The sequence below is a fragment of the Ambystoma mexicanum genome, chromosome 11 (genome assembly GCF_040938575.1).
Source record: "Ambystoma mexicanum isolate Mex_15411 chromosome 11, UKY_AmexF1_1, whole genome shotgun sequence".
Taxonomy (NCBI): Eukaryota; Metazoa; Chordata; class Amphibia; order Caudata; family Ambystomatidae; genus Ambystoma; species Ambystoma mexicanum.
Window position 1 is genome coordinate 1244829582 of NC_090934.1, and position 21208 is coordinate 1244850789.

Below are 21208 nucleotides of genomic sequence, written 5' to 3' on the forward strand. Positions count from 1 at the left end.
CCCGCCCCGCGGACAACCCGCCGTCCCCCACCGGGGGCCTCTGAGTCCGCTCCGGAGCTCTCACCTCTCAGTGGCCTATTCGGCCCGGGGCTCCTCTCCCCGGGTCAGGCGCGCCTCTGACACGGTCCCCGCCGACTTCGCTTGGGAGGTGCCGGCAGACCTCTCCCCAGGGTAGGTCCCTCTGGTTCCCGCTCTGTGTTAGCGCCGCGGGGGACGGGTGTCCGCCGCGGTGTAGGAGGACGACCCTCCCGTCCCGATCTCCTGTGCGATGGGCTGCGGCTCCGACTTCCGGCTTCGCGCCGCCCGGGCCCTCTGCGGCGCTCCCGCTGCTGGATCTGCAGCCCCGGATCTCCGCTCTTCCTGGGTCCTTCGACCCCGCTGTTTCGCTCCGCGGGGGCACCAGGGGTTCTCCCTGCTCTTCGGCCCTCTCTTTCGCCTCGGGGGGGTCTTGGGGGGGGCTCAGTTCCGGTTAAGACCTGGCCGTTGGCGGAGCACGGGAATCAGGCAGCCATTGCCTGTGCGCCCCCTGGTGGCCCAAGAGGGATGTTTTTAAAAAAGTAGGATATGTGTATGAACACTATGCTCCTTTCAATTTAGGTGCAAAAATTGTGCATAATATGTAATGTATAACTGGGGATTCAGGCATTGCGATGTGCGAATGTTCATGCATTGTAATGAACTCCTGATTGTGATTTTTTAGAAATGTTTTTTTTTTTTAATTTACATATATTTTAGTGATTTCATGTTTTGGATTACTTGTCTTCTTTTATAGTGGTTTCCCGCCAAAATAAAGAGTAAGAAGAAGATGGAGGCAACTGTGAGCACGGCTGTAATGAGAGACACATGTGTTCCCTTCTTACTCTTTGCAAATAATGCGGTCCGCGTCACCCGCATGCCCATTGCATAGCATCTAGGAAACTGTCCTGTTAAATATCCAACTCCAATGTGGTGTAGGTGGACTCTACAAGTTCAGAAAAAAGCTACATTTCCATGAATGGGGGATTGTAGGAAGTGAAGCGATTTGATTACCTGGTTCTAGATATCTCTAAAAGCTTTTCATGGAAAGGCGTTGGAATGATATTGGAGACTCGAGCTACGCAAGGTGAATAGGGTCGACAGCTTCTATGCAGATGTCAAGAGGCACAGCCCAGTTATTGCCCTTTTAAGTAGTGTGTAGGGCCATGAGACAGGGTGTCATAATGTCTGCGAGAGGCATATGGGGCGGCGGGTATTAACCATATAAAGAAATAGAAGTGGTAGAAAGGAGGTTCCTAGATAACCTCCGGATGATTGTGCTGGCTACAACCAAAACATTGGTTTAACTGGAACTAAGGGTGACCATGGTTTGTATAAAGCCACGTCTCTCATATATTGTTTTGGAACACCATTTTGTTGAATCCAGTGGCTTCCCCATGCCATAGAATTATAGAGGGCATGATCTCAAACGAAGAGTGAAGCCATATACACCATGGCGGGAACCACATGGAAAAGAACCTAGGAATTGTTGGACAGTTACCTCTGTATTGGGAAAGGCATAATTCTTATAATCTCAGGGACAAAAGTATCCTAAAACAAGACATTTAAAGGGGCAGCCTTCTCGCAATCGAGGATCATGTATTATGTAAACCTTTACCTGCCGCTAAGAAGCAGCTTGCGGGGTTAACCATATACCTTGAGTATATTGGGGCAGTAAATGCCAGGAGACAAGTAATGAGGGTCAGCTTCAGACAACTGGCGACAGATGGTTTACTGGCACGGTAGAATAAAGCTGACACCATGCCACCCACACAGCAACATTCTGTGATTGTGATCTATCCATTGACACACAACCATGCATAGATTGTTTTTTTCCAGCCTTGATATAAGGAACCGAATTCAGAGATTGTAATCCTTATGCTGAAAAGGTACAATTTTAAACCATGTAGAATGGATTATCTGTGCCTAGACCCCAATCTGACACAGGTTCTGGGAGCATTTGCAACCAGCTTGTTACACTGCTCGCCCTTCGAGGATCCTCTCACGCGGGAACACTTAGCTTAAGAGGTCTTCTGTCCCGTCCTTCTCTGTGCTTCTGCTCCTCGGCTGGGGTATGGCACCTCTACCCAAGGTGGCGTTTCCCTCTGCTCTGCTTCTCGGGGTCGAGGCATTCCGTGGGCGCAGACATGTTGGGCGCACTGCACATGCTGCCGTGCTCATTACTCCGTGCATGCGTAGTGTTTCAAGAGCTTGGCAACGACGGCTTGCGTTCCAAGCCTCGTTCTCATGCAAGCGCTACTTATTCCCCAGTAATGCCCAGCTTCCTCGCATCTTAACGAGGTTGATCCTTTTCCTCCTTGGAGCACTCCGGAACCCTTGTGCTTCCTGCCCTATGCTCTTGCCTTGTTTTCCTTGCCTTGCCTAGCCCTTGTTTCCTTCCTTACTTGCAGTTCTGTCTGCTGCTCCCACCTTAGGTCCTGCCCTGCTGTTCCTGCTTTTGGTTCTGCTCTGCTGTCCCACCTCTCCTTGGTTTTGTTCTGTTATTTTGGTTCTCTTTAATTTCCTTTCCTTTCTCCGCCTGTCAGCCCCAGCCCGTACCTTGCCTTTCCTTTATCCAGCTCTGGGACTCTTGCTTGTCGGTGGAGGCTTCATCTGGACCACACCATTCTCCTGAAGTCCCAGCTGTTATCTACGACACGACCTGCCTGGAGGTTTTGAACTTAAAGACAGCAACTGGCCTTCCCAGTCCGTGCTTGCAGTGTTCTGTGCCACGTAAATCCTGGGAAGAGCCGTCCCGTGGCGTGGGGAGCTGATTCAGGACTCCCCAGTCGCACCCTGGTGGGTCCTGGGTTGGTTTCTCGTGTTACACAACCTTCACAACTCAAGACAGTCTGGCGTCAACCACACAACCTTCAGGAAAACCAGGTACGCAGCGCCAGCGAGACGCATTGCTTAATACAGCTGCATAGATTTTAAAGTGTATCAAATGAATGAACATGTCTGGTTCTTTGTAGTTTATTGTATTCAGTGTTTTGTGTAGGACGTATTGCTTTGTCTATTTTTTATATCCAGCATCAGAAGGTACATGCATTAAATGCCAAATTTGTGTTGTATTGATTAATGGGTTTTACAGATCTATAGCAGATAAACTCTGATTTGAGTGATTTATTGAAGACTATGGGCCTCATTACAAGTATGGCGGTAAGGCAACAACGGCGCCCGTATCGCTACCGGCACCGTTGCTACCGTACCGCTATACTAGGAGTTCTGCTCGCGGGTGCCCTTGCAGCCACCAGGTCTGACTGGAATGGGGATGTACCGGGCCCGGCAACCGCAAACGTGCAATTACTGGGTCCGGCTGGGCCGGAATAGCCCAGTAATTACCCATTTGCGGGTGCCGGACCCAGATGCGGGCAAAACCGGCAAGGCTACCTCCAGCCTCGTAATGAGGTCCTATGTTTCTGGTGTGCTATTAAAGCATGAGGAAGGAGACTCGTGTGGTTTTGAAAGCTAACAGACAAAAATATGACCCTACTAAAGATTTAATCTCGGCAAGATCCTGCTTTTTTAACTTGTTTTTTTATTAAACAACAAGTAAAAAATCGTGCTTTTATTAAACAGCAAGCTGTGCAGATTGTATGACTAAAACGATACTCCAGTGATGTGCTTTAATGTTGTTTATTTAGATGTTCTGGCTAAAACAGGAACTTTGTGTTGGCTAGAGTCCTCTCCAATATCATGACGTGGCAAGCCGACTCTTGAGAACGTGTCTGCAAAGCGTACAAGGAACATTATGAAGCGAAAGTACTTGGTGGGGATCGAGGCAGTGTGAGACAAATGTCTGTCACGAGGGCATCCAATAGGCATTTGTTTCACGATGCACAGAGGTCATCCAATAGGCATTTGTTTCACGATGCACAGAGGTCATCCATTAGGCATTTGTTTCACGATGCACAGAGGGCATCCAATAGGCCTTTGTTTCACGATGCACAGAGGGCATCCAATAGGCATTTGTTTAAAGAACGGAGCCACTTCAGATTCCAAAGATTGTTGATTTATCTATCCATTTCTTGGTAATTGCTACTTAAAATCGTGCTAAAAAGAGATGAGGCGCGGTCGTGCTGCAGGGCATTGTGAGTGTCACGAACAGGAAATGGATCAGCAGACCAGACCACACCTGGTTGCTCTTTTCTTTACTCTTTATTACTGTTTTACTGCAGACAACAGACAAAATGAAGCGGCGGCCAGTGCCATGTGGCTCTTTGTTTCTGGAGTTTTTGGAGTGGCTGGCTTTGTGGCTCAGGCCTCTTTAAATAAAAAAACAGAGGTTTCCAAAAGTGTAACACTTTGAGCAGTGACACTAAATAAGAAAGAACCAGAATAACAAATAATTTGACTTTCTGGAATTCTATGCAATCATTTCTAGACTCATTAAATGTGTTTATTTCAGGCACACTGCAGGGGGTGAGTCACTAATTTAGCCTGTTCTTAAACACCTCAAAACAGCCCTTTTATCCTTCTGAGGTCGATAAATGAGTACCAACAGAGGTTAGGTGGTATTGTATGTATATCTGCTCTATATAAAGTGCTTAAGCTTAAGTGCTATGTAATAATGCACCATTATCGTTTGGCCTTGGACGTCTGCTTGCGTTCACAGTAATTTGGCAATATGGGCCTGCATGCACTGATAGTAACGATGCATATGGCGATCCATTCTTGTAGGAAATGTATTTCACTTTACAGTGATATCGTAACCATATTTTTTGTGGTGTACTTAGGAACAATGCTATGTGATGCCAGTTCCTGTTTTGTCAAGGGGTCAAAGGCCGTGTTCCATCGCTTCCCGTGATGTTACTTCAGAATGGGGTCAAATGACATCACTTCCTGCAATATCATCAGAGATCAAGGGCCATGTGATGTCACTTCCGCTACTCCTGGCATTTTGGTGAAATGACGTTCCAGGGCGACCACACGAAGAACGGAAAAGGGGGTCTCTCAAAGGGGCCACCAATCCTACCCAAGTTCCTTTCCTTCTCTACCTTCGCCATCAGGACCCCCGGGTTGACTCATAGCCAAAATCTGATTCTAAGGGAATCCGAGGGACGGATAGCCCCTGAACAGGGATACGCAAACCAAAAGAAAACCCTTCTTCCAAGAGCATGGCATCCTCCAACCTATGATATTCATTTGCCCATGACCATATTAATTCCTCCGCACTGGCGTGGGCATTTCCTTGTCGCCTGGCAGGGCTCTGACCACCTTATTTATGTTCCCTATCTTTTGCTTGTTTGATACACTTGATTTCTGGGTGTCCCAACATCCTGAAAAAGGCACAAGCGTGCTTGAACTTAAAGGCCGACCTGGTACATGTCATAGGGTTAAATGCCCAGCAAGTCCCCTTCTTATCACCAGGCTGGGTGCCGGTCCAAAAGGACTGCCCAGCGTAGCAGACTACGCCCCCCTTTCTTACCAATATTTGGTTGCACTACTGTGCAGCTGCCCACAGATCCATGGCCCTAGTCCTCAGTCTAGTTGAACACTTCCTGCTTTGGAACTACTAAACCTTTCGTCATAGTTCAACCCTGTCCCGAAGACACACTCACAGTAAACAGAAAGGAATAAGTGCATGTAAGATAACAACTTTTGATGCAGCTCTGGGAATTCCTCAACCATTACTGCCCCATTAACTATTGGTGTGTCCACTTGACATGCCTTCACCTTTCCCTCAGGCTTAGCCTCCTTAATTTCCTCTGCTATGGTATAATTCAACAAAGACAGCACATCAACAAACTTGTCTTTCCAAATGTTTCCTTCACATTGGGTTTCACATGCCATGTAAGCATACCTGCTGTACCTGGGGTGGGGGCAGGGTTAGCCCTTGCATCCCCCCCTGAAAAGCCTGACTGTGGTAAGCTTGCAACACTCTACCTCGCCTGTGCTCCCATCGTTCCCACTGGTCCCATCGTGGTATGGGACGCTCGTGGCACTCTTTGAGGCGGAAAACCTCCTGACATCCCAGGTCCCCCTGTCGTAACGCTGAGTAACTGACCAGCGGCTTCTGACAGGGTGCGCTCAATTGCAGGTGACCCAATTGTACCCTAGCTCCATGGAACTAACCACTATTTGCTGCAGCAACCACAGGGAAGTTGCGGTACGGACTGCAACCTTACCTGTGCAGTTACCATACCCCAGGGGCTATGTAAGGGGTGGATGTTACTACCTGCTGCCAAAGAGGGGCTGGCCAACACCTGTCCGCCCGCTACACGCACTCCCATATACAGAGACCTGCACCCTGTTGTCACACCTGCATTAAATAAGGCACTTGTGTGTAATTGGAGCACTCCCGCGCCCTGTTGCCCCACTGGTGTCATCCCTATGCTTGTACCTCCTCCTAGTGTGCCTACCGCGGAGAGCCCTGACCCGGGACCTGGACTATTATCCCGGGTGGATGTTTGCACATCGGTGCCAGTCTCTGTCTCACCTGATAACGAAGTCTGAGCCCCTATTATGATATGATATGAAATGGCATTTATAATGTGCCTATACACAAGTGTTTCAAGGTGCGACGAGGCAAGGAAGGGGGAAAAGAGGGAAGACAGAGACAACGATCTTACTAGGCCAGGTGACATTGAGATCACGCAAGTGCAGGGTGGGGGGGGGGAGTGCTGGGGGAGCGGGAGGGGTCAGTGCAGTACATGGGATCAACAGCAGAATAAATAGAAACCAAACCACAAGGAAAAAGGTGCGGCCAGCTGGTGGCAAGTGCAAGGGTAAGTGCAGGCATCAGGTGTCAAGTGCAGGTAGTGGGCTGTAGGGATACAGAAACAGTCCACAAGTGCGGGGGTTACCAGGGAGGCGGTGCAGTGTGCAACTGGCAGAGGAGGGGACCTGGGCTCAAGATCCGAGGGTGGCCAGGTGACCAGTGCAGTTTCAATTACAGCCAGGAGTTCAGCAGTGGATAGGAGGAAAGAAAGCAGAAGCAAAGAGGAAGGTTTAGAGGTGCTTCCGGAACTGAAGATGGTTCTACTCAAATTTCAGGGGGGCAGGGAGGATGTTGCAGAGGGAGGCCCCAGCTGAAGACGGAGATCTACAACCAACTTGTTGCTTGGAGAAGCGACTGACCCTGAGGGAGTTGGAGGCGGATGAGCGAAGAGCTCAAGAAGGAAGATATTTAGGAGGAGAGAGTTGAAGGTATTGAGGCCCCAGACCCCTGTAGGCCTTGTGGACAATGCACAGGGTCTTGTACTTGATCCTTGCAGCCACCAGGAGCCAATGCATAGATTTCAGTCCTGGAGAGATACGATCCCTGGCCTTGAGGCCAAGGACAAGTCTCGCAGTCCTGTTCTGGATGAGCTGCAGAGGGTGGAGAGTAGAAGCAGGCAGATTTAAAAAGAGGCTGTTACAGTAGTCGAGCCTAGAGAGAACCAGAGCTCTGGAGACAGTAAGCTTCTGGGGGAACGTGAGGAAAGGAGGAATACCTCTGAGGAGTTGCAACTGGTAGTGTTCTTAGAGACGTCAGAGATGTGAGGAGAGGAGGAGAGTGTGGAGTCGAAAATGACCCCGAGGTTTTTAGCCTCACAGGTGAGAGCAGGAAGAGGGCCAAGAGAGGCCAGCCAGAGAGCGACGGGAAAGGAGGGAGCAGGTGTGCCGATGAGGAGAATCTCAGTCTTACTGGCATTAAGGGAGAGATCATTGGTGGTACACCACTGCTGGATAGCAGACAAACAGTCAGAGATGTGAGGTGAAGAAGAGGTGGCAGAGGGGAGCCTGAAAATGAGTTGAGTGTCATCCGCATAGAACTGAAAGTTGGGGCAGAGGGCGGCAATGCAGTGGGCAAGAAGTGCCAGGTATTGGTTGAACAGCCAGGGAGAGAGGTTAGACCCCTGGGGAGCACCACAGGTAGAGAGTGAGATAGAGGAAAGGAAGGACCCAAGTTGGACCTACGAGGGTCGATCGGAGAGGAAAGAGGTCAGCCAAGCCAGGGCCTGATCGTGATACCCAGGTTATCACGGAGACGGTTGAGCAGGACGGCATGGTTGACCGTGTCAAAGACAGAAGAGAGATCAATTAAGATGGGGACACAGGGGGTGTTGGAATCAAGGTTGGAGAGCAGGTCTTCATGGATGTTCAGGAGGGCAGTTTCCGTGCTTACAGTTTGACCTTGCCCTATCAATGCCTCAGACTTCCCCACTCTGTTCTTCCCCAGGGTGGGCAATCATGGCGCCCATGTCTGGAAGGTGCCCCCCTCCCCCATTGGGGCGCTTCCACCTGGTGTTGCCTGTATGGGTGTCACGCCAAACCGCACTAGGTTGGACAGGGGGGTTCTCATTCTCCCCACTTTCTTCCCCATTTTTCTCAGTTTCACAGGAGGGAATGCCCCTCTAGGTGGTACATTCTTCCTCCTGGGGCACACTGTTGCCTGCTCAGGGACAAATGGCACTGGAGCCTGTACACTTTGCACCAGCATGCCCCCTGCAGCTGAAGTAAAGCAAACAATTCTGCCACTTTTGCTGGAGCCATCTACCTTGACCCCATCCTTGTTCTACCAATCTGCCCAAAAATAACTTGTCCTGCTCTCCCAAATTGCTACACCTCACAGAGGTAACCCTACTGCAAAATGATAGACCGTGTTGCCCCAATTGTAATATTCCGGCACAGGAAGGCCTTCGAGCCAAACCACAAAAACACCAGCTGTTTGACTACAAAACATGGATCCCCATGCAAAACAACCATAAACATACACACGTCCTCTCTCCGCTTCTTCTGCTGCTCAACCCGAGCCCTCCCCCTTCCTGGCTCCAAGCACTGCTCTAAAAAACCATGAGACCCTACCTCTGGGATGTCACCAAGTCTGGGGGTCGAGTCTGCACAAGATCGCTCCCCAGACACCGAGAGGTGGTGGCGGCCGGAGCATGGAATGAGCAAGGTCGATAACGGATAAATCCTTCTTCCGGCAAAGTGCAAAGTTTCCTTCCTCTGCAGGGCAGGGGGTTCACAAAGCAGGAGGAGGTGGCGACAACAATCCAATGGTAGGGTGGAGGTTGATGCTCTCCCCGGCTCCCTTTTGTGGTCCGTTTTTCCCACCGCTGGCCCTAGCCTCAAAGCCTGCAAAGCAGAGGTTTGCAGTGGGTGGCATAAACCACCCTGATCCAGCTGTTGGCGGCTGCTTCCACTGCCCGCTCCTTTCACTGTTGTCACCCCCTGGCCCGCCCAACCCAGCAGCCCCTCCATTCTTGGGAGGGACTTGCCTTTGGAAACTGCTGCATCTTTTCAAAGAGGCCTCAAATAAATGAGGACAAAAAATAAAAAGAGGACAAGACAACGCAACTGTCTTGACTCCACCTGAAGTGATGCAAATTCGGTCTCTCTTCCAAAAATTGAAATTGAGCTTCTTTAACTGTTTGCAGCCACCTAGCTGTTGCAGAGCACTTTCTGCAATGTCGCAGTTCCGGTGTCCAGTTTCTCTACAGCTGGGTGCAGCACCTCGCTAATGTCTAAATCCGTTGTATGCAGGGGTGTTGCTAGGTCTGGCAAGATCCGGGCTTCGCTAATGTCAGGACTGTCGGGACTCGGGGCTAGCTAGCCTTTTGGTTGTAGCCCCTGAGCTTCTATCCGGGGCTACAACTAAAAGACCCGGGGCTGTAGACCCCCCAAACTCCCCCTAGCAACGCCTCTGGTTGTATGTCCTTGAAGGCTCATCAACTTTATCAGTTTGTCTTTTATATTTGGAAGTAATGGCTTAATGTCTGTAACATAGAAAAATGTGTGTACAGCCGCGCTATAAATGAATTATCATATCGGGAAATGTTCTTTGTCATGCAAGTGAGGAATATGACTAACAAATTATCAACGCTGGCCATTCATGTCAAAGTCAGGGACGTCATTTGTGGTCGCCAGGGGTCGCTCTTGCGACCCCTGAGGTGTCCCTTGCTACCCCTGTGGTCTCCCTTGCTACCCTTAAAATAATGGTTTTAATTTTGTTTTAATTGAAGCTCCAGGGCTGTGTCCAGCACCATGTGGCTCTTTGTTTCGGGAGTGGCTGGCTTTCTTGTTCAGGCCTCTTAAAAAAAAACAGGAGTTTCCACAAATGTAACACTTTGAGCAGTGACCCTAAGTAGGAAAGAATAAGAATAACAAATAATTTGTCTCTCTGGAATTCTATACAATAATTGCTATACTCGTTAAAGGTTTATTTCAGGCACACTTCAGGGAGTGAGTCACTGATTTAGTCTGTTCTTAAACACCTCAAACTCACAATGCAGACAAAAACGTCCAAAAAGCATTTACAGTAGAATAAGCATCCATTCCGGACTATGCATTTTGCTTTTCGTAAATTGCATTTAGAGCATATTTTTTTCTGACATTGTCTCTGTTACGATCATCACAAAACATTCCATCTCGGTGTCCTCAGTCACGTGACAAAAACATTGTGCCTAAAAGCTTGTGTACAGTGTAGAAACCTTTGATCATAGCAAATAAAGTGGCCCTTGATTTCATTGTGCCACAATTACTGCTTTGTTGTAATGTTTCTATCTTTCCTGTCGGCTGTTCAGGATGTTTGTTTGCATGTATGAGGTAACGAGTGCCCAGAGTACGGGATGTCGTGTGAGTGCACTGCCTTCCATGCCCTACTGTATATTCTTTAATACAGTTATGAACCCTCCCAATGGTATGTATTTTGTCAACCTCTGAAGCCTGAAAAGTAGACCCACGCTTGTTTGACATGTGGCCAACGTTGCACCAGACCTGCAGATGAGCTGGCCTACTGTTAATCTCAGTTACCAGTTTATTGGTATCCACTACAGAGTCTAATTTGCTTTCTGACTTTGAGACCATTCAGACATGTAATTACTCATTTTACTATAGCCGGTAAGATGGCTATAGGCGGTAAGAAAGCTCACTGGGTTGAGCGCTCGCTGTTGTGATGTGTGTGTGTGATCTGCAGGTTGTAGGTTTGATTCCCTGCAAGACCAACTCAGCCTTTCATCCTTCTAAGGTTGATAAATAAGTAACTACACAGGTTGGGTGATATTGTATGTATATTTGTTCTATATAAAATGCTTAAGTGTAAGTACTGTATAATAACATATCATTATCATTTGGCCTTGGAAGTCTGCTTGCATTCACAGTAATTTGGTAATATGGGCCTATATACACTAATATTAATGATACATATGGTGATCCAATCTTGTATGAAATATATATATCACATTACAGTGATATCGTAACCATATTTGTCATAGTGTACTTAGGAACAATGCTATGTGATGCCACTTCCTGTTTTGTCAAGGGGTGAAAGGTTGTGTTCCAGGTGGGGTCAAATGACATCACTTCCTGTGATTTCAGAGGTCAAGGGTTGTGTGATGTCACTTCCGCTACCCCTGGCATTTTGGTGAAATGACTTCCCTGGGCGTTTGGTCTTCTCTAGCAAGTACAAGGACCAGCAAGGTTTCTCTCATATTGAACAGTGCCATCTGAAGGATCACAAGGGTTCTACCACTTCCCTGTTTTAGGATTCTGGCTTCTATCTCTTCCAAGCCTCGCTTCAACTGGTACTCTGCAGTTCCCCCTCAATGCCACGGCACATGCCCATTCCTCCTCCCACTGTGAGATGAACCCCTTCAAATGAGGGTCTTACCCAAACACGCTGCCTTAGACTAGACATGCTCTCTCAAACCTTTCTGCTCTTGCTATTTACTACCTTACTAGCCTTCCATACTTTCCCCTGATATCCCACTTCACCTCCTACTAAACTTACTTCTCCCCCTCTCGCTTCTTGCCTCCTGCACTCTAAGCTCCCTTCACAGTGCCTTTCTGCCCTGCAGACTCACTCGACTCCTTCCACAACCACTGTCTCCAAACATCCACACTACCCTGGTACAGGCTTGTCTTTTTACAACTTTGGCAATGTGTTTGAGTGTTTGCACCAGTGCGTGATGATTGGTGGGAAGCTGGATTGGTTTTCAGTGTGTAGAGAAACCACTCAACGCTCAAACCAGGAAATAATACAACCTACTAGGGGAAAAAGGTACCGGACACCTCTTGCAAGGATAACAAAGTTTTACTTCCACAAAAATAGAAATATGCCAGCAAAGAACTTTGCTGCCATGGAACGTTCTGCTAAAATCGGTATGAGGAACACTTTATGAAGGAACACAGCATCATCAGTGACATAAATGACATAATGTACAAATCCAAATGGCTGGTTGATGCAACCCTATTAATTGGCTGCACGCTCCACCGGAGGTGCCAGGCCATTGGTCACAATGCCCGTCTGTCCATATTCTTCCACGTGGGCTCCTCTTTGCTCATCATCAGACCTGAAACTACATTGAATTGGCTATTAGACAAAGAAAAACAATGCAGGCCCTATCTCTAACCTGATGTGCACCTGGTACCGCAGACAAGGGCTAAGAGGATACTTCGAGGCCATCGTTTTGCACACGCTAACTCAATTCCAGACACGTCAGCACTCATCCAAAGCTCCCCACCCTCGTTTTAGATATGTTGTTTTACCCCTCCCGGCACCTCGCAGCACAAATCACGTGACCTGTGGGGAAGGCAACTGGTCCCTGCTTTCTTATCTTTCCTGATCGATTGGGGGCTTTAACAGTTTTATGGTTGGTGGTCTGGAGCTGACTAGTGCCTTGGAATGCTGGGGTCTTGGGACGGGGCTTTTAGGTGCTGTTACTTAGAGCTGGGACAGGGAAGGTCAGAGACTTGTGCCCTCCTCGTGGGATCGCTTTTCACAGAGAGCTCTCAACCCCCTTGTGGCCTTGCAGGACGCATTCCTTCTGGAATTGAAAAGTCTGCCTGAAATATCAGTGACAGTAACAAGTGTATCCATTGTGTTCTCGGGCTATTTGGGAATGCAGGGGTCTTTATCTGGTCTGGTTTACTTTGGTGAAAATGTACCTCTTTCTGCACAAAGCATTCAGGCCACTCAGGTTGACTTAAAGGACCAGGGTTTGGGTGAAAAGGTGCTCAATGAGTCCCAAGGCAACATCCAATAAGTTCATCCTTTACTCTTAAAATAGTTAGACAAAACAATTGGGGTTATCATTCCAGTGCTCGTCCCTGTACCCTTTCCCTCAACCTTGATAGGGGGGGCTCACCCCTTCCTAGCCCAGGCACCCTGCCCCACCATGGTGTGTTACAAGATTGGTTTACTGCAGCTAGGCTACCATTGTCTAATTCTTTCCCTGCCCTAGGGAGCCCTAAAGGCCATAGCCGTATCTATCTGACTCACTCAGGGACTTCTACAGGACGCACCCATCTCCCAGTGGCTGTCTCTTAAACTTCTCCTCACTCGCCTTTATATATATCCTTCTCTTTTTCTCTCTTTTTCTTTCTCTCTCTCTCTCTCTCTCTTCCCACCCTCCCAAATTAGTTCCAACTTCTCAGTCCCAACACCTTACCTTCACTCTCTGAAACTACTCCACAGTCTCCTCCAACTCCTGCTACACCCCCTACCCGGTTTCTTGGTCATCCTCCTCATCGTCAAACCTCATTTGTAGATCTTTCACTCTCAACTGAAACTGCTGGCTTTTCTGGCTCGCCATCCAGCTTCTACTGGTTCTCCAAGTTAGCATTTCACCTAGACCAATCTCTATCTGTGCTATACCCTTAAGGGCTGTAACTTCCCATGGAAGTCTTAAATAAAAAACTCCAGCCTGCCACCTTTTCATTTTCCATTTTCCTCAAGTCAGACATGTGGTCAGAGTGGTTGCTTGCTCTCTGGTTCTCTCCTGTCTTTGGTGAGTCATTGCTTAAATAGGGAGTTCCTTGACAGTTCCAGTTGTGTTGCTACTTCTCCACTGTAGCCTGTCTGAGGTTTGTGGGGTGTGTTTGCTCTCCCATTCCACTTCTGAAGGGGAAAACCCAGTCCATTCCTATTTGGGCAATGAGTCTGTTCCTCCTGCTCAAGGCCAGGTCTTGTCTGTTTGGCACAGATGCATTCTGGTCCTTCCGGTTTGAGTTTCCCTCTAAATAGTATGCAGTGGTCCATGCCAGGTTTCTGAAGAGTCTGGTGCATACTGGTCATCATAGTTTCTGAAAGAATAGAAGAAGAGACCTGGACAGCAAAGACTCATTGGTTCTGAGAGAAGGGCACTACTATGCATGCACGGCATCAGACTAGCCGCGGACAGTGTCCCCCTAGACTCGCTCCTCCTGCTTGACCGGGTCATGCCCACGACCCTGTCACAGATGTTTATGTACCGCATGGGACTGTGCCTACCCTATGAGGGGGATTAAGCAACGATGACCAGGAGATCCTCCCCATACCTTCCCTGGGTCTATCATGCACTAACTAGGGGTGCGCCCTGGTCCCCTTGGTCACCCCACTAGTTATTCCAAGGGTTAGGCAGAGGATTGTCACAAGAAGCAGAACATGCCAATGTGAGGTAGCATATGCTCTCCACGAATTGATTGTCCATGATTGTGAGCATCTGCATGTGGGGACGCCAGATCACTTGGTTGGGGCAGATCAGTTGAATATTCAATAAAACTTAATAATCTTTAAAAGGGAGGTGGTAGAGGTTCGGGACTGGCCACCAGGGGGCGCAGAGACCAGCATGCTCTCTCTGTGAGCTCCGTAACCAGCACCCCGGAAGATGAAATGAGCCCCCATTTTTCGGACCCCCCCGTGGAATAAATATGGAATCCTGCTGTGTGAACGTCTCCCCCACCCCTGGGAGAAATCCCAATGGAAATCGGCCCACCATAACCCCAGAAAACAAGAAGAGAAGTTGGGACCGCTGAGCCCTGTTGAAACCGAAACTACCTGCGTGTCGTTAACCGCCAAGGAGGGCCTGGAAGCGTGTGTGCAGCTCCCGAAGCGAAACACCCTCCCGCGTGGGTGAAAGGCATGCCAGCCGACTGAGCGAACACGAGGCAGTGTAGCCCGGGAGGGTGGACTACAGACCGCAGGCAGAACGACTCCTAACGGAGCGACACTGGAAAAGACGCAGAGTGGAGCCCTCGCGGACCTGCAACTTTCCAGGTGAGCCCGCCGGCAGAGCTGTTCAGGCCAACGGCTGTACGCGAGCCCCTCTGAAGTCAGAATCTGCAACCAGATTCGACAGGAGATGGCGCTCACCCCCCCAGAGGTCGGCTCCCCTGCACAATTTACCGCCCGTCCACTGAGCCACCACGGGCCCCCACAAGTCCCAGCACCACTTCATTGGAAGCCCATCCACAGCGTAGCCCGTGAGCAAAGGGGGCGGAACACTGCAATAATTTAACAACGAGCGGACGATCAGTCTGCACAAGGTGCGTGCCCCAGCACAGGCGCTCGAGCCTGCAGAAGCACCGGCTGCGTACTTACAACTTACAGGCGAACACCCGGAACTTAATTTGACTTCACCAACCCGTGCACCCGGGTACGGTGCTCCCACAGGCAGGAGCGTAGTAATCCACCTGGACCCAGATAACCCGCCTGCATCCAAAGGGGACACAATTGGCCTGCCTGTGAGGGACTTTGCCACCCTCCAGCCTCGTAACAGAGTTTTAACGCTACATCATTACTGGAGATCGCCGGCATTCACAGCACGCACAAGGTGAAAGGATCAAGAGAGCGGCTTAACGAACATACCCGCACTCCTCCCTGGCTCAGCAGCGCCCACTCCTGGGTACATCCACTCCATTTACTGGCTTCATAGGTACCACCCCCACTCACATGTGGTGATTGCAGCAACTCTATGGGGAACACATACCTACCCCCCACCGATTGCAAGGAGGTCACAACAGTGAACAGTCAATTACAGCCAGTCACATTCGCAATGAACAGTCACTAGTTCTCGCTTACAGCTGAATCCTCACGATGCTACAACACTCAACAGTGCATGTGTAAGAACATTCTAACGCCCTGTTGCCCTACAGCAGTGCATACCACTCCGCAAAGGCCCTTGGAAGAAGAAAAAGACAATGCACATACGTTAAATCGAAGGAAGCAGTTGCATAGGGGTGCCCAGTCTGAGGCGCAAAGCGCCATCCTCGAGGCATTGACTAACACTCTACAGTCGCATGCAAGTTTGCCTGACATCATCACCCACCTCCAAAGCAAGAAAGGTGTAGGGCACCACAACTCATGCAGTGTCTACCCGAAGCCACCAACGGTGACCTGTATGAGTATTAAGCACAAGCTAGCTCACTTCGCCTACATCCCCACCTCACCTATAAACTCCGATGACAGGATGGCAAACTGCGTCACTACAGGAGATAACTTAGCTGCGGCTACAAAAGGAGACATAGCAGCCCTACTGGGAGAAATCAAGAACCTGGGCACTAACATAGGTGGCTAAATAGACAAAATCACCCAAAGGCTCGACGGCATGGAAGACAGGTTTGAAGGAGTTGAAAACAATCAGGCCTCCATTGACACACTAGAACGGCAACTTGACCAGAGAATGACGGAACTGGAACAACGTGAACACGAGTTCAAACTCAAACTCGACGATTTGGAAAATAGAGAGAGGAGGAATAATATACACATTTTTGGAATTCCTGAGAGAGGGGGAAACAGAGGCAGACCTCAAGGAAACACTCCACAACATTATCAAACTTCTGACCACGGATGATGAGGTGGATGAACCGGTAACGGAACGAATCCATAGGGCAGGCGGCCCCGCAGGTGGACCACGCTCAGTCCTCGCCCGATTTCACCGCTTCAGGGACAAAGCTAGAATTCTTGAGAAAGCCAGAAAGAGCGGGATGATTACGCTGGCCGGAGCATAAATCTCTATTTACCAAGATCTTTCCTCCTTGACCCTGGCCCTCAGAAAAATGTGTGGTCCTCTGACGAAGATGCTCAAAGAAAAGAATGTTCGATATAGATGGGGCTACCCCTTCTTGCTCACATTTGAATACGAGGGGACCATATTCAAATTACAATCCGAGAAAGAAATAAAATCATGCATATCCGACCTCCTGGGCGCCCAAGGTGACGACGCTAACCAAGAAACGCCAAATAGAGAGGGACGAGAATGGCGAATCCAAGTCCCCCGGAGAAAGAGAGTGAAGGGGTCACGAAAATTCCTGAGAGGCAATCTTTCCCTGGAAACAGATAATTGAAACCATGTGATACCGGTAAGACAGTTCCAATTAAAGTATGTAAATGGTGTAATGAGGAGGTACTGACACACACACATTCCTCTGACTCTAATGAAGAAAATTAGGGGGAACCACCGAGGGGCTCATTTTGGACAAAGATAACTTATTTTGGTCAAGGGGCGTGAAGTAACGACCCCCGGAAGTGGTCCGATGCCGACCTGGAATAACAAGCCGGGCTCGATCGGACGCCATCAATTAGGAGTGGGGAGGGGGTGGGGGGAGGGTGAGGGAAAGGTCAACGAGCCGGGTGAAGTTAGATCACCGAACATAGTGAATCACAACAGCCAATGCAGCGGGCAACTCATGAGCATAAAGCAATGTCGATTATACACAAAGAGGCAACTCCGCGCGAGAAAGAACAATGACTACGAACATTAACATAAGGGAACCTGTCTCCCTAAAAGTTGGGACACTCATTGTTAAAAGGCTCAATTCACCGACAAAACGGTCCCTTGTGGCTAGAGAATTTCGTTGAAGTGGACTAGATATTCTCCTACTGCAGGAAACAAAATACATAAAAGGAGAAGAACGACAGATCCTTGGGAAACGAGTTGGGACTGAATTCTGGGGTTCGGGCCCACTCAGAAAGGGAGGGGTGGGAATCCTCATCAGAAAAGACATAGAGTTTGCACTCACCAAGACATGGTCTGATGTAGAAGGACGAGCAATGTTGGTAAATGGGCAACTAGGTAAGATGAATGTCACAATTGCCACTCTGTATTCCCCGAACACAGGCCAGTCTAGATTTCTCTCCAGAACGATCCCTAAGATACTATTGGAAGCCACAGGGCACATTATTTTGGGGGGAGATTTTAACCAATGGGCGAACTTGGCCTAAGATCGTAAACCTGGGAACCCTAACACAGTTCAACAGAATAGACCTGAACCGACTGAGCTAGCTCATATGATGGAAATGTATAATATGATAGATGCATGGAGGGCTCACCATCCAGAAGAGCAAGGCTACACTTTCTATTCAGCTCCCCATAATACTTACACCCGCATCGATTACGTATACCTCTCCAGAGAGCTCTCCGAAGTAATATCACAGGCAAAGATAACCCCGATCACTTGGTCTGACCACGACATGGTCCTCACAGACATTCAGTGGGCTGATCTGCCAAAAAACGGTGGAAAATGGCGCTGCAATGAGAGCCTCTGGAGAGATGTCGTTTTCAGAACTGAAATGAAGACAGAAATCTCTGAATTCTCCAAAACAAACGATAATGGCGAGGTGTCCAGACAAACAGTGTGAGAGGCTTGAAAGGCCACCTGGAGGGGGATTCTGATAAGGGAGGGTGCATCAAAGAAGAGGGAACATAATCTCATTGAACAAAGGCTACGAACTGAAATCCGCCAGTTGGAAAGCAAACCCAAAATGGGCGAAGAATTAGACCCGCAGAAAATGAATAAAGCCAGAGAGAAAAGAAACAAACTGAAACTATTGGAGCATGAACAGGTAGTGCGCAAATTGAGATTTTTAAAACAAAAATTTTACGAAAAGGGTGATAAGGCAGATGCACTTCTCGACGCCAGATTGCGAGAGCAAAGAGCTGAGTGAAGAGTATTAGAAATCACGGACGATTCCTCCCCTACACCACATGCCCGCACCACTATCCCAGAATTTTTCGCTAACTTTTACGAGACATTATACTCCTCTGAGGTGGATCCTGAGAAATCAGACACAGAGTATTACCTGTCCTCAATAAATGTACCCCGGATTCCTGACCTAGATGCTGAATCACTAGAATCCCCTATTAAGGAATCGGAGGTCCAGTCTGCCATAAAGAGGTTAACCTTGGGCAAGTCCCCGGGCGAAGACGGCTATACTGCCGGATTTTATAAAACCTTCAACGCCATGCTGACTCCCTTCCTAACACTCCTCTTCAATGAAATAATGAACACGGGGAAGCCCCCAGACTCCTTCACCAGGGCGCTGATTATCGTCATCAGAAAAGGCTGGGAGGGATCCTACGAAATGTGCCTCATATCGCCCCATCTCGCTACTCAACCTTGATGCAAAGATATATACCAGCGTCTTGGCGGCAAGGCTGGAATCCCTCATCCTGCAACTCATACACCACGATCAAGTTGGGTTCATACTGGGTAGACGGCAGGCAGACACAATCCGCAAAACCCTCTACCTGATCCAATGCGTCCCAGACCATGGAGATCGACCCGGTTTTACTCTCCATCGACGCAGAAAAAGCCTTTGATACAGTGGAGTGGGGGTTCCTAAAAGCAGTACTGCGTAAGGTGGGAATGGGCACTAGATTCAGACGAGCAATACACGCAGTATACATGGACCCCAAAGCATCTATATTTGTGAACGGTGAATACTCACGGTGGTTCAACCTCCAACGTGGGACCCGAAAAGGATGCCCCCTCTCGGCGATTCTCTTTGCCCTCTCCCTAGAGCCTCTAGCAATAACAATGAGAGCGGACCCCACACTAGAGGGTATCCGACTGGGGACAACAGAATACAAAATTGCCCTCTATGCAGATGACATTCTCCTTCACATCACGAACCCCTCCTCTTCCATCCCCCGGGCTCTCTGCATGTTAGAAGAATACAGCCAACTCTCAGGGTTTAAAGTAAACAAAACAAAGTCGATAATCTTTCCCCTCCAGGGTCAAGAAGATGAGAATGCCACTAAATTTTTGGCCTCAACATTGAACACTCAAAACTGCAATACCTGGGGATACAAATAACGTGAAATTTGAGCGATCTATACGAAGCAAACTTTCCCCCTCTACTGAACCAGTTCAGGTTAGATTTGGCAAGATGGGATAAGCTCACAATATCCTGATTAGGTCGGCTCAACGCAATAAAGATGGTATCCCTCCCCCGGTTCCTATACCCCTTCCAAACGATACCCATTAGGATTCCGAAAAGCTTCTTTACTGAGATCAAAAGGGCCATGCTCCAATTCCCATGGCAAGGGAAGAAAGCAAGGATCCCATATAAGACCCTAACGCTTCCTAAAGACAAAGGTGTGGTTGGACTTCCCAACCTTCAAAAATATTATGAGGCCTCCCAACTTAGAGTATTGATTCCACACCTGTGCGATCAAACAAATATCCAGTGGGTCAATATAGACAACCATTATTTTTCACCAGCCACTGTGTCTGAATGGCTCTGGGCACCTAAGAAAAGAATTGGTAGGAAACTCAAAGATCACCCGATACTAATGACCATCTGGGAATTTGGACACATGGCAAGAATATGCAAAATATTACCACCTGGCCGGCCCCTCTGAGCCACTTATGGTCCCCAGGAATCAACAACCACATTCCAGAGGTAGAAAGGTTCCAAATGTGGTACGCGGCTGGCTTAGAAAGAGTGCGGCAACTACAAAGGAAGGACTCCTTCATTTCACTCACTGAATTAACCGAAGCCCTTGGAAGAGGCCCATTATCCACTTTTCAATATATACAAATAAAAGGGGTCTTGACAAGAGCCATGTGGAGGCCCAAACTAATAAGAGAACTCACCCCCTTTGAGAAAATACTGGACTCAAGAACTGTAATGAAGGGCCTAATATCTGATATGTACAGAGCTCTGATGGAGGGGGAGGGGGTGAATACGGACGCACTAAAAGGCAGATGGGAAAGAGATTTCGCTGACCAGTTCACTCCGGAGCTATGGGACACCATATGCCAAGCAGCCACACAGATATCCATTTCTAACCAATACAAACTCCACGCAATCAAATTACTGCATAGATGGCAATATGATCCCGTCAGACTATCCAAAATGTTTCAAACTGCAAGGCCGGAATGTTGGCGTGGATGCGGGGAAAGAGCAGATTACTGGCACATGTGGTGGGGATGTCCCCGAATAAAAGTCTTCTGGTCAGAAGTCCTGGGCTGGATTAAAGAGGTTGATGGCATTACCAGAACAGCTACTCTCCCTCTCATATTGTTTGGCCTCAAGAAAGATGAAGATGACTGGGTCAAAATCAAAGATGTAGCCCCGCAACTGTTGCTGCCTGCTAGGGCAATGCTAGTGATGAGATGGAAAGCTCCCACGATTCCCACAAAAGACGAATGGATCCATGTATCCACTAATATATGCATAATGGAACATGTCACTGCATCGCTCCATGGAAAACTGTCA

The 21208-nt window shown here is 48.7% G+C and overlaps 1 protein-coding gene across 5 annotated transcripts in view; it reads left to right on the top strand.

Moving 5' to 3' along the window:
* The window catches only part of GRAMD2A (GRAM domain containing 2A), a 439501-nt gene that overhangs the window by 129958 nt on the left and 288335 nt on the right, over positions 1–21208 (top strand). The window contains exon 3 of one of the 5 annotated variants that reach the window (XM_069624656.1): positions 2562–2901. The exons of the other annotated variants lie outside the window; for them this stretch is intronic. The gene's annotated coding sequence lies outside the window, so the exon portion shown is untranslated. The remainder of the gene's footprint in view (positions 1–2561; positions 2902–21208) is intronic. 5 annotated transcript variants of the gene reach the window in all.